Raw genomic sequence first — 13,005 nt, 5'->3', positions numbered from 1 at the left:
CAACTTCGGCTATGCATTTGGAGGCGCAAGCTTGTCTTGAAGCTTTAAAATGGGGAACTACTCAGGGTTTCTCAAAAATTCTTCTTTACTCGGACTCAATGAATCTGATCAGTCTCTTACGAAAGACGGATATTAATAATATTAGTATTTTCTGGATATTACAGGATATCAAAAATTTGGGACTGAATTTTCGGTGCTGTAACATTTTGAAAGTTGATAGGGACATGGTTCAACGAGCACATTTTCTGGCCAACAACAGCAGAATTAGTTTAATTAGCTTTACTTTAGACTTGTAATTTATTTTGTGTTATGCTGATGTCAAAAAAAAAATAATAATAACAATTTAATATTAATAATTAACTTATTGAGACAAGTCAAATAAGACTCGGCATGGCCAAACTATGTTTCACTTATTGAGATAATTTCATAATAAAGCCTAGGTACATACTATCCAAAACTTTAATTTAACAAAACTAATTGATGTTGCAAGAGTTGTGATTAGTGAATCTATTATTACTAGTTGATTGGTTGTGTAAGCTACTATGAAGTATGGAACACTAAATTTTATAGGGCAAACACTTAGGAGAAAAAAAAGTAAGGAATTGCTATCCTCAAAGTGTATCTAGTAGGGATTAAACCCCAACCTCTATTTAGCAAAAATAAATATCGCCGTTGCCGGGGATCGAACCCGGGTCACCCGCGTGACAGGCGGGAATACTTACCACTATACTACAACGACATTGTTATACATAATTATAGTAGCATTAGAACATTACCATCTGTACATGAGAAATGTTGATGTCAATGACAGTATGTCATCTTGTGAATTTGTGATAAGTTGGCAATTTGCTGGTGCACTACTGCACTATATAATAACCGAACTATTCAAAATAATAATAATAATAATAATAACCGAAAAAGGCAATGGTCTTTCCCAACGAGCCCGCCATTGCGGCAAACTCCATTGTCTGTAGTATGGAACTATGGACGGACTATACTATTTATCTCTGATCACGGTTTAACATTTGCACTGTTTATAAGGGTTTTTTTTTTTTTTTTTTTTTTTTGAATAATTACCTCATACATGTCAGTTTTTGTGAAAAACTACCTCATTAAAAAAATGTTGTAAGAAATTACCTTATAAATACTAGATGTTGTAAGAATCTATCATATAAAACACTAAATATTGTTATTTTTGGTGTTTAGAGAGCCACAAGGACGGGGGTGAGAATCGATCCTAGGACCTCTTAAAATCTAGAGGGAAGCTCTAACCACTTGAGTTATCCCGCACTCTCACTAAATATTGTAAGAAACTAGCTTTTGTCGGATTATTACATTGAATAAGGGACGTTTAGTGATCCGTTTTCAATCATTTTTTCTCCTTTTCACACCCAATTTCTCCATCGCCCCCTTATAACCCCTAACTCTCCTTTTTCTTTGTTAAATCAAGCATATGCAGTCAACTTATTTACAATATTTAGTTTTTATAAGGTAGTATATATATATATATATATATATATATATATATATATATATATATGTATATAGTTTTTCACAAAAAGTCCTTATTTATAACATACATTTTTTGTTCTTTGATATTGACACAGTTAAATTTGACACACGCTCTAACGCACTAGTTTGATCATATATATGATTTAATATCTGTAAATAATTTTTTAAAAGTTGATATTATAAAACTTTATACTACATCCATTTATTATTATGCGCAAATAAATAGATATTATTTGTAATTTTTAAGACATAAAATATTCTTTTATTACACATAACTAGTCTTCTAGCCCGTGCAATGCACGGGTTGTTTATAGAAAGTTGTATTGAAAGGTAATGATCGAGGAAATACCAATAAATCATTATGGGGTGTAATGTGTAATCTAAAATATAATTAAAGAAATTAGATTTTTAGGGCTCTAATTCAAAATGAGGCTTTAAAAAAAGAAGGTGAAGGGACTAAAATTAAAGAGAGAAACGAAAAAGGTTGAATTGAATAGGGTATATGAATATGAAGCGTGTATGAGAGAGATGAAAATATAAGTTTAATGAAATAATTAAGATAGTGTAATAAAAAATTAAAAAAATATATATAAGAAGACATGTGGCACATCTAGTGTAAAAGAAGCTAGAAAAGTGTAATATAATGGAGACATGTGTATTTTTCGGTTAGAGTTTTTATATACTAAGTATATATAACTAATATCTAACGATATATTTTATGATAAAATTTGTGTTTATATGTTATTAAAATTAATGGTCAAGTACAGTATACAAATAGAAAAATAAAATGTATCAAATATTTAAAAATAGAGGGAGAATATTATTTTGATTAATATATATGCTTTCAAACAAACAATTTTCTCGTTAAAAATTTGCACTAGTCAAATTTTCTTTTCTACCCCAAAGGCTCATCTTTTCTTCTCAACCCATCAGAATTTAGTCAATGATTTTTTGTTCACTTATCTGCATTATAAGATATAATAAATATAGAGTTAAGACAACATTTGGTGATCAAGTTTTCACATTTATCACCATTTGGTGATTAACTTTTTTGATATTGCAGTTTGGTGATTGAGGTCAACTTTCCGGTGGTTTTGATTAAATTCTGGGAAAAAACTTAATCACTTGTGGTTAAAAACTTAGTCACCTAAGGTTAACCAATAGGAATTAAGCTAATTTAATTTTTTTTTTTTAGCTTTAATCGAGAACATCAGTTATCGAAATGACGATTCTGCTCCTTTGTTCCCTGATTTCGCACTTTGTATATTAAATTTCTTCCTGATTTCAGTTGCTTCTTCCTCCAATTCCATATTCCTCTTCAGCATAATAATTAGTTCATATGCAATTTCTGCATCATGTTGGTTATCAATCCATTTGTAAAAATTGCAGCCATCAATTTGGTTGTATTTGGGGCATATAAGAAATCTCATGAAAGGATGTCTCACTGTCCTTGATACTCTTTGTACTGGCCTTCTATTGCAATGACAACAAATTTGGATCTTTCCATAACCAATTTTGTTGAATGTTGTTCTTGCAGGATTAAAAATAATAATTTAGAAGGCTGTGATTTGCTGTGATTTTTGAAGCACTGCAATGGACTATGATGAAGTTGTTTTTTTTATTTTTTTTCTGAATCTGTTATGGAGAAGAAGGCATTCAGTTTGTATTGAGTAACGACTAGTTTTTTTGGAAACACAAATTTTATAAATAAATCTAAACTTAATTCTGACATTTGATTATGTTTTTAAATGAGTTGATCATGTTTTTTTGGAGGTGATTAAGTTTTAGTATGGTTAAAGGTGAGTTAAACAATACTCAGGTGAGTTAAAACCACCGAAATGTTGACCTCAATCACTAAACTGCAATGTCAAAAAAGTTAATCACCAAATGGTGATAAATGTGAAAACTTGATCACCAAATATTGTCTTAACTCAATAAATATATATATGTTTTGTTAGCTTAGCTGTCAAATTAATTGAAAAACTCTTTTGATAATGAAGATAATAAGAGAATGGTGAACCCTAAAGAGCAATTTAAAAACTTCTCATTTTATATTAATATTAGTTAGGTATGAAATAATTCCCGACCCGCCCTCTTTTCACAACGAAGAAGTGTACACATACATCGATGAACTTAAGTAAGGCCCACTCACTTCACCTTATTTTTGTTGAACTGAAATTATTTTTACTGAACTCAAATTATTTTTGCTGAAATGAAATTATTTTTACTGAACTGAAGTTATTTTTACTGAACTGCAATTATTTTTACTAAACTAAAATTATTTTTACTGTACTGAAATTATTTTTACTGATTTTCTATTATATTTCTTCTTTAAGTTTACTGATTCTTACTGAACAGAAATTATTTTTACAGAACTGATATTATTTTTGCTGAACTGAACTTATTTTTATTGAATTGAAATTAATTCTACTAAACTGAAATTATTTTTACTGAATACTATTTTTTGTAAGGTGAAGTGAACGAGGCCTAAGTGTATGTTACTTTTCTAAAAAAAAAAAAAAAAAAGAAAAGGTAAGTGTATGTTACTACCATTTTATTTTTGTAAATACCTTTAATAAAAATCTTTCAAGTGTTAGGCGCTATTCACTTCACCTTAAAAAAATAATATTAAGTAAAAATAATGTCATTTCAATAAAGTTAATTTCAATTCAGTAAAAATAATTTCACTTCAGCAAAAATAATTTCAGGTCGGTAAAAATCAGTATACCTAATGAAGAAATATAATAGAAAATACTAAAAATAATTTTAGTTCAGCAAAAATAATTTCAGTTTAGTAAAATTAATTTCAGTTCAGATCAATAAAAAGAAATTAAGTTCAGCAAAAATAATTTCGGTTCAATAAAAATAATTTCATTTCAGCAAAAATAAGGTAAAGTGAATGAGGTCTTATTGTGTGCCATGAATCCATTTCAATTAAAAATTTATACATGATACTGGAGTACTTAAATTAAAGCTTGTTGGTTATACCTAAATGCAAATGTTCGCAAATTTTTTTTTTTGAAAGTTGTCCTGAAGGACATTATATTATATTTCATAAATTAAAGACACACGACATCTATAATTGACAATTATCTACATCCAAATATTCACAATTTTAATCACACCTATATTAGTACATATTGTTTGGGGTAAAATTACCCTCTATATGTGGACCAATGCCACCGCGACACGTGTCCGCAAGCTCAGCTCTCTATGAGCCAATTAGAGCATGACACGTGTCACTCAATGATAGAAGAGTGATAATGGGCTCTAAGCCCATAAACCTAGAGCCTTTTAGGTTAAATGACCTAAAAGGCACATATCCCAACGCTCTATAAATACTGATCTTCACATCAGTTCAAGGGGAGTTAATTCATTCTCCAAGGGCCATGCCCCCCACAATCACTCTCCCTTCTCTCTATTTTATTCTCTAAAAATACATTACATCGATCACTAACTTGATCGTCGGAGGCGGACCTCCGGCCCCCCGGGGTCCGTTGTTTTGCAGGTGATCGGGCCGTTCGAGTGTTGCATTGCGGATCTGTCTCCCGAGGGACGTACATACCCTCCATTCGGGTACGTACGAAAAACCCCAAAACATTTGGCGCCGTCTGTGGGGAGGCACATCTGTAATGGCACAACGGTGGATCACCGACTTAATAGGGGGAACCTCCTTTAGGAGGCGCCAGGCGTCCTAAGGCTGGATGCTGAGTACATCAGGTGTCATGAGGCCGAATGCCAAGAGTCAGACGGTCAAGAAGGCCTGTCAGACTAAGTCATGCATATTTTATTCTCTCAATGTAAGATTAAAAGGCAATGCCATTTGATCTAAGTTGGAGGATGGTACATTAGGGGTGAGACGGCTAAATTGGCCAACTCCACTATTTTAATCTGACTCATTTTATGAGTCGGCCGCATGCTCAGGCCACCTCAACCAGCCGGATGCATACAAGCGGTAGCCGCATGCTATTTTAATCATTGCTCATTTACTGAGCCAGCTAGATGCAACATTCGTACTCCACCATGAGACCATGACATCTAGCAAAATTAATTCAAGCCTATCCAAGCTGTTTGCTTGAAGATAGAACAAGCGGCATCCGATGCAATAAAGCAGGCGGCATGCGGCCAATCATTTTGATTGATAATTTGATACTATCAATATCACATATATTCACATATATTAACATATATATATATATATATATATGTTAATAATTGTATTATACAAATTGTTTTTTCAAGAATAAACTCTTGAAATTAGTGGGGGACATGCGGCCTAACTTAAGCATCAATTCTCCATGAATGATGGGAATGCCGCATGTACAAGTATTATTTTATTCCTCTTCCATTTGCAACGGAATTCATATTGATATATGAAGAGCATAATGCATATGGCATTTGTGGGAAAGAGCGAGAGCCGCTCATTCATGCAAAGTGGAGCTTCATCTCCATATAGCAAAGATGGTGATCAGGTGGTATTCATTACCGGCCTTTGCACCGATCAATCAAGCGGCAGCCGACAACTTTATCAAATGTATCAACTTCATCAATGGTGGCAGCCGGTCACCGTCATCAATTATGCGGCTGATCTGTTCAAAGCTGGCTGCCATGGTTGCTTGATTAATAGAGGCGGTAGACGAATGAAATAAGCCAAGTGCCTGGTTGTTAGTTCTCAAACAGCCTACTCTTCCCATTTGTTATTTTTCATATTTATTTATGACAAAGCTTTTGAAGAGTAATATCATATTTACAAGACTATACATACGGCATTAATCTTCATGTATCTAAGTATATATAAACCGCATGTAATAGCATGAATTAGTGAATTACTGATTACAGCCGCCCTTGTTAATCATCAAGCGGCACCATTGAGTTCATCACTATCATTATTCAATCATTACCAATGATTGAATTTGTCTTTTGTTATTCACGTGGATGACAATAATATACAAGCAGCAAAAAGCTTGCTTGAATTCTCAAGCATGATGATTGGTATTATCATATTTTAAGATGTATTATCAATGCAGCAGTCGGCACTTGATCATTGAGGCAGCCGGCACTTGGTACCCGGATGACCATGAAGGATGAGCAAGTTAAATCACCTTGTGATAGTAGCCAAGCGGCATTATACAACCAAGTAGCTTCTCCATTAGTCAGGAGCCCAAGCTTACTCTTATACAAGCGGCAATATGCCGACTCAAATTCAACCTGATAGCATAATGAGAATGGTGGCATTATGATCAATACTATCATAAACACTAATAATGCAATTATCTTTCAAACATGTACTCATGTAAGAAGTGCGGTACAAGCGGCAAGGGGTGTGTGGCAAAAATGCCGTATATATATATTGCTACCCCTTGTACTATTCTCAATTGAAGCACACAGCCAGCCCAAGTTGCTCCAATCCAAGTGGTAAAAATGCCGACTCGAATTAAAGCAACCGGTTATCACTATAAAAGGTGACGGTTGGTGATCACAATCAAGGCGGTTGCAGGGCTGCTTTGTTCCCGATTACACCGAATGTGGGGCTGCATCCTACTTCAGCTAAGTCCGGCTGTAGGGTTACTTTGCGCCTAACCAAGCCCAGCCGTAAGGGCTGCTCTGTTATTTTATCAAAGCCGGCCGCATGGCTGCTATGTTTTTCATATAAGTGGTTGCTTTAATCACCTTCAAAGCCGGCTGCAAGGGTTGCTTCGCGCATGCTCAAGCCGGCTGCATGGATGCTTCGCTCATCAAATAAGTACAGCCGTAGGGGCTGCTTTATTCTTCATAAAGACCGGATGTTTCATTGGCTCATTGAGCTCGATGACTGGGGCTGCTTTGTTCCCCTACACATCCGGATGCTCTGATCATCATTATCATCATTGTGAGCTTAGTCTAACGGCTACTAAGCCAAATAAGTTGCAAACTCAGTGACATGATTGTCAAGCGGCAACTAAGTGCCATGCTAAACTCAAATACAAGCGGCATAAGAGCCGAGTGAAATGAGCAAGCTCCCCTTAATGTGAGGGAAACCTCAATCTCTTGTATCCGAGCAGCAACATACATACATAGTCATCTCTTAGCTTAAAAGCCGAGAGGTCGATACGTTGTGCAAGGCACCCGACCATGGAGCCGAGCGTGATGCCAAGAGTTTGCTCAAACATGTGTGACATGGCTGGACAGCTACTTGGTTGAAAGACCGCATGAGTATTATGCGAATCAATAATTATCATTATTATGATTATAAAAAAAAAAAAAAAAAAGCATGCGGCACTACTTAAGTATATATTATACATGGGTAGCATACTACTTAAGTATATATTATACAAGGGTCAGACGGTATTGAATCTCGGCTATACACAAGCGGCTCTAATGCCAAGTTGGATGTGTTCGTCCATGTGAGCAGGGGCTGCTTAGCTCCCATTACCTATAGCAGGGGCTTCCTTTTATATAAATTAGTGCTATCAAGGAATACATGTCAAAGAAGCAGAGCATCTGGCTACTACCGTCTGACAGCAGCTCTAGCCCGTTTGTAACACTAAAACATGAAGCCATTGTGGTATTTTGTTACACTCGGCACTTTGCAAGCTTACCCAAGCAGCCGCAAATGGGAAAGAGCAGCCGGATTTCGAGAACTTGCGTCCTATCTTGTATGAGTTAGCATAGGAGGCAAACTAAATTGAAAGCAAGCGGCAGATGCCGCATGGCGCTCTAGCAAGGAGCTGAAATATCTCCGACTCCGATTTTTAAGCATTTAAAGCAACTCCAAATCCGGCTGTGATTGCATATGCTCCAGGCAGAAAATACGTCGACTCACCTTAAGGAGTCCAGTGGGCTAGCAACATTATTATGAGCTGCAAGTTAACTTAAGTAGTGTGGAGCCGTATGTTTATATGTGAAGTTGCTCTCTCATATAAGTGGAGCAACATCACCTCAAGAGTATGTATCTTACTCTCACCGATGAGAGCATGAGAAGCCGCATGTATATGTAAGAAGCCGCATGTATATTTGTGGGATCGACTCTTTGGGAGTATTATGGTCAAGCGGCATAAATGTCAAGCAACCTTCGTATTCGGTTAAGCTCGGCAACCGGCCTTTCATGGTCCTTCAAGTAAGACGGTTAAAGCTTATTTGAATATTATTATTATTATTATTATTATTATTATTATTATTATTGAATATTGATTCATTAATTAAATAAACTAAGTTAAAAACTTAGTAGCTAAACTAACGTCCAAGTGACGTGAGGCCAATGGCCGGATGATAAACTAAGTTTAAAACTTAGTAGCTAAACTAACGTCCAAGTGACGTGAGGCCAATGGCCGGATGATAAACTAAGTTTAAAACTTAGTAGCTAAACTAACGTCCAAGTGACGTGAGGCCAATGGCCGGATATTATTATTATTAGAGGCCGACGGCCACAGTCTGCTCCAACATGAGTATGACCGTCTGCTCCAACATGAGTCAGATAACCGGCGACGTCCATTCGGGCGAATTCGTCGAGGAGAAGCATCTCCCATTTGGGTGGCACATTGCTCTACTAAAACATCAAGCAGCCCTACCGAATGCTAAGGCAGCACTCGCAGTTGTTTGATTTAATCTAAAGTGAAATCTAAAAAGCAGAGTTTTCCAACTGTTCTAGTACAAATGGAAAACGGCTATTGTTTCATGATTAGAGGCTATCGAGGCCAATGGCCGGATAATAAACTAAGCTAAAAACTTAGTGGCTATACAAACCGTCTTAAAAAGACATGAGGCTAATGGCCGGATGGTTATCTGTTTTCTATAAATTTGTCTGCTCCAACATGAGTAAGGCCGTCTGCTCCAACATGAGTCAGATAACCGGCGACGTCCATTGGGGCGAATTCGTCGAGGAGAAGCATCTCCCATTTGGGTGGCACATTGCTCTACGAACACATGCAGACGGCAAAGATTGAACGACCTAATTGGTCAACTCATAGTCGCCTGACCTGGGTAATCTAAAGAACGACTAAGTTTTCGGGAACCGAATGTCTAAAAGACATCAGTAGGTGACCGGCCGAAGTTCTTACCTAGATTACCTTCAGAAACTATACAAGTCCTCCCAATGGGGTAAAAGGACATTGAAAGTATAATTACAAAACTTTCCAGGCGGCCATTTGCCTCCTGTCTTGTCAGGCGGCCATTCGCCTCCTGCCTAATGAGATATCAAACGTCTCGAAAATATCCTACCATAGTGGGGCATAAAGAAATGAAAGTCGTCATCTGTCTAGTTCAAGCGGCAATCATTATTATGATTGATTAACTTAGAAAATGTCATACCATATAAGGTATCAAATTTTTCAAGTTAATCAAATCTCTCTTTTATTGACCTAGACACATGCCGACCAAAGAGCTTTTGAACAAGCGGCAAAGCCTTGATTTCGAAAGGAGCAATTCCTCTTGAAAGAGAAATTACCCCTTCCGAGGGGCTAATGTTTGGGGTAAAATTACCCTCTATATGTGGACCAATGCCACCGCGACACGTGTCCGCAAGCTCAGCTCTCTATGAGCCAATTAGAGCATGACACGTGTCACTCAATGATAGAAGAGTGATAATGGGCTCTAAGCCCATAAACCTAGAGCCTTTTAGGTTAAATGACCTAAAAGGCACATATCCCAACGCTCTATAAATACTGATCTTCACATCAGTTCAAGGGGAGTTAATTCATTCTCCAAGGGCCATGCCCCCCACAATCACTCTCCCTTCTCTCTATTTTATTCTCTAAAAATACATTACATCGATCACTAACTTGATCGTCGGAGGCGGACCTCCGGCCCCCCGGGGTCCGTTGTTTTGCAGGTGATCGGGCCGTTCGAGTGTTGCATTGCGGATCTGTCTCCCGAGGGACGTACATACCCTCCATTCGGGTACGTACAAAAAACCCCAAAACACATATAATTAAAGATATAAATCGACAGGGACGCGCATTTTATACCACACGAAAAGCTAGGCGAATTGAATTATTAGGAATGGAGAGTTTATAACTCTTGATGGTAGGTTTAATGTGAGTAGATGAATAAGAATTGAAAAAGATAATGTATGTTGATGGAATAAAGGTAGGTGATATATGTGGTGATGAGCAAACCTATGTACTCTTATTGAGATACCATTGGTTAAATTAAAATAAATGAAATTGGACCATATATATATTCAATATTCTTATCTACATAGTGAAAGCTCAAGCTATGTAAAGAACCCTTTGGCCTCTTGGTATATTTTAAATGATAACCATTTTTTAATTTTATGTACACTCTCAAAATCCCACCCCCTTCAACATAAAAATAATATATATACTTACCTAATGTTCAATGAAATATAGACCAATAGTACAAAACACATACCAATATTAGTAATATAGAGTAATTAACTATGTGAGCCAAAATCCATCAACTAATATTAAACATAGAATCTACATTAACATTAAAAAATTAAGAAAATTATTAAATTAATAAGTTGTTAGTTTAGATGAGGGTCAACATAAGTCCATGCCAAATTATATTATTTCAATGCATTGCCTTATTTTTATTTCGTTATTGTCATGCATTTTTTTGTTCCCTTATCTTAAACAAGGGTTACATTTTCGTGAAATTTCTTAGTAGAATACTAGGATTCAGTTTTATTAATCCTCCTTATTTGAGTATATTACTACATAAAAATAGCAACCAGCAACCAACATCTAGCTTAGTTATCTATATAGAGTAGGTATCAAAACTAAGGATTAAGGCTCCGTTCACTTCACTTTATTTTTGCTGAATTGAAATTATTTTTACTGAAACAAAATTATATTTGCCGAACTAAAATTATTTTTATTGAACTTAAATTAATTTTATTAAACTGGAATTATTTTGCTAAAATAAAATTATTTTTACTGATTTTCTATCATAATTCTTCTTTGTGAAAACTGAATTTTATTTAATTGAACTTAAATTATTTTTACTGAACTGAAATTAATTTTATTGAACTGAACTTATTTTTAATGAAATGAAATTATTTTTACTTAATATTATTTTTTTTTTAAGGTGAAGTGAACAGGGCTTAATTATCTGTTTATACCAATACTCTATTTTGGTAAGTATCGTGAGTTTGATAGTGAATTTGTGAGTGAATTTTGTGAAGAAAGAGTTATGTAATGAAATCGATCTACTACATACCCCAATTTCTTTATAAAATATCCCATATAACTTTTTATTTTATTTTTTTATTTACAGAAATCATTACCATATAACTTACAATGCACTATTGCTGTATAAAGTGAAAATGGAAATATATGAAGAAAAACATAAGTTTGAGGATATTTGTAGCATTAATATTCAAAACTAGATTAATCCCATGTGTTGCACGGTTTAAATAGATTTTATTTGTTTAAAATTATTGTCAATATTCTTTATTTTTTTAAAAAAAAAAAGTCCTAAAGGACACTAAATTTCATTAATATAAGCCATACGGCATCTACAATTGACAATGAACGATAATGAAAACGAATTTAACAAAATCAAACAAGAATTAATCGGGGAAGGGCTAAGAATCCAAATACATAAATATAACAATTCGGCATATTCTCGATTTGTTGTCTCATACAACTTTTTGAGTAGATCCGTCGTCGCTTCGCAATTTTGTGAGAAAGTAAATTCTTGTGTGCTGATTCTGTAACCTGAATCCAAGCCACAATCAATAGTAGCCCTGCACAACCGGAGACCAAATTAAGCACAAATAAAACCTTGTCTTTCGAAGGAGTACGAAAAAACTTGTCTTTCGAAGGAGATCGAAAAAACCTTGTCTTTCGAAGGAGATAAACCCTTTCTTTCGAGGGAGACATTATTGTAACCTAAAACAAAAAGTTTCAAAGAAAATAAAGATTGGGGCTTTTCACCGGCAAAATCCGATGGAAGCCCCTTTAAATTGACAATGGAGACTAGGTTTAGGAGAGAGAAGAGAGAAAAGGAGGCTAGGGTTTTTTTCACGTTGTACTTATTGTACTATCCTAATCATAATTTGTCAATATTATTTATTTGAAAAAGTGTAATCATAATCTTATTTATTAATTTTGAATGAAATATTGTAATTGTTTAGTTTTAGAACTTAGGAGAAAAAAAAAATAGAGAAAAAAATGATGATGTTAGAAATAGTTTTGGCGGGAAAAAAATTTCACAAGAAATTGACAAGTGCCCTTTAATGATGTCAGCATGTTTCGTTTTAGTAATAGTTAATAGATTATCATCATCATTATTGTATAAAGTCCTGACAAATATTTATGATTTTCGAAACAATAAAACTTAAATTGTGTGAAAAATAATGTATATGGACTTACAAATTTACACAAAAACTCTCTAGCATTCTCGCAATATATAAATGCTAATCAAATAAACCATTTACATATAACTCTTCCTACACCAAAGCAACCAATTCAATTCAATACCTATAAATAAAATAAGAGAAGTTTTTGCGTGAGATCGGACTCATCGTGAGTCTAATATATTTGACAAGAT

At 34.8% G+C, this 13,005-nt stretch overlaps 1 non-coding gene across 1 annotated transcript; it reads right to left on the bottom strand.

The window, feature by feature from the left end:
- Nucleotides 1-667: 667 nt before the first annotated feature.
- TRNAD-GUC (transfer RNA aspartic acid (anticodon GUC)) lies at nt 668-739 on the bottom strand. The gene has a single exon. It is a non-coding gene; the product is annotated as a tRNA-Asp (tRNA).
- Nucleotides 740-13,005: the final 12,266 nt, after the last annotated feature.

This window comes from Chenopodium album, chromosome 9, assembly GCF_948465745.1.
Source record: "Chenopodium album chromosome 9, dcCheAlbu1.1, whole genome shotgun sequence".
Lineage (NCBI taxonomy): Eukaryota > Viridiplantae > Streptophyta > Magnoliopsida > Caryophyllales > Amaranthaceae > Chenopodium > Chenopodium album.
Note: the sequence above shows the minus strand (reverse complement) of the source record. Positions and strands in the feature narration are given on the sequence as shown.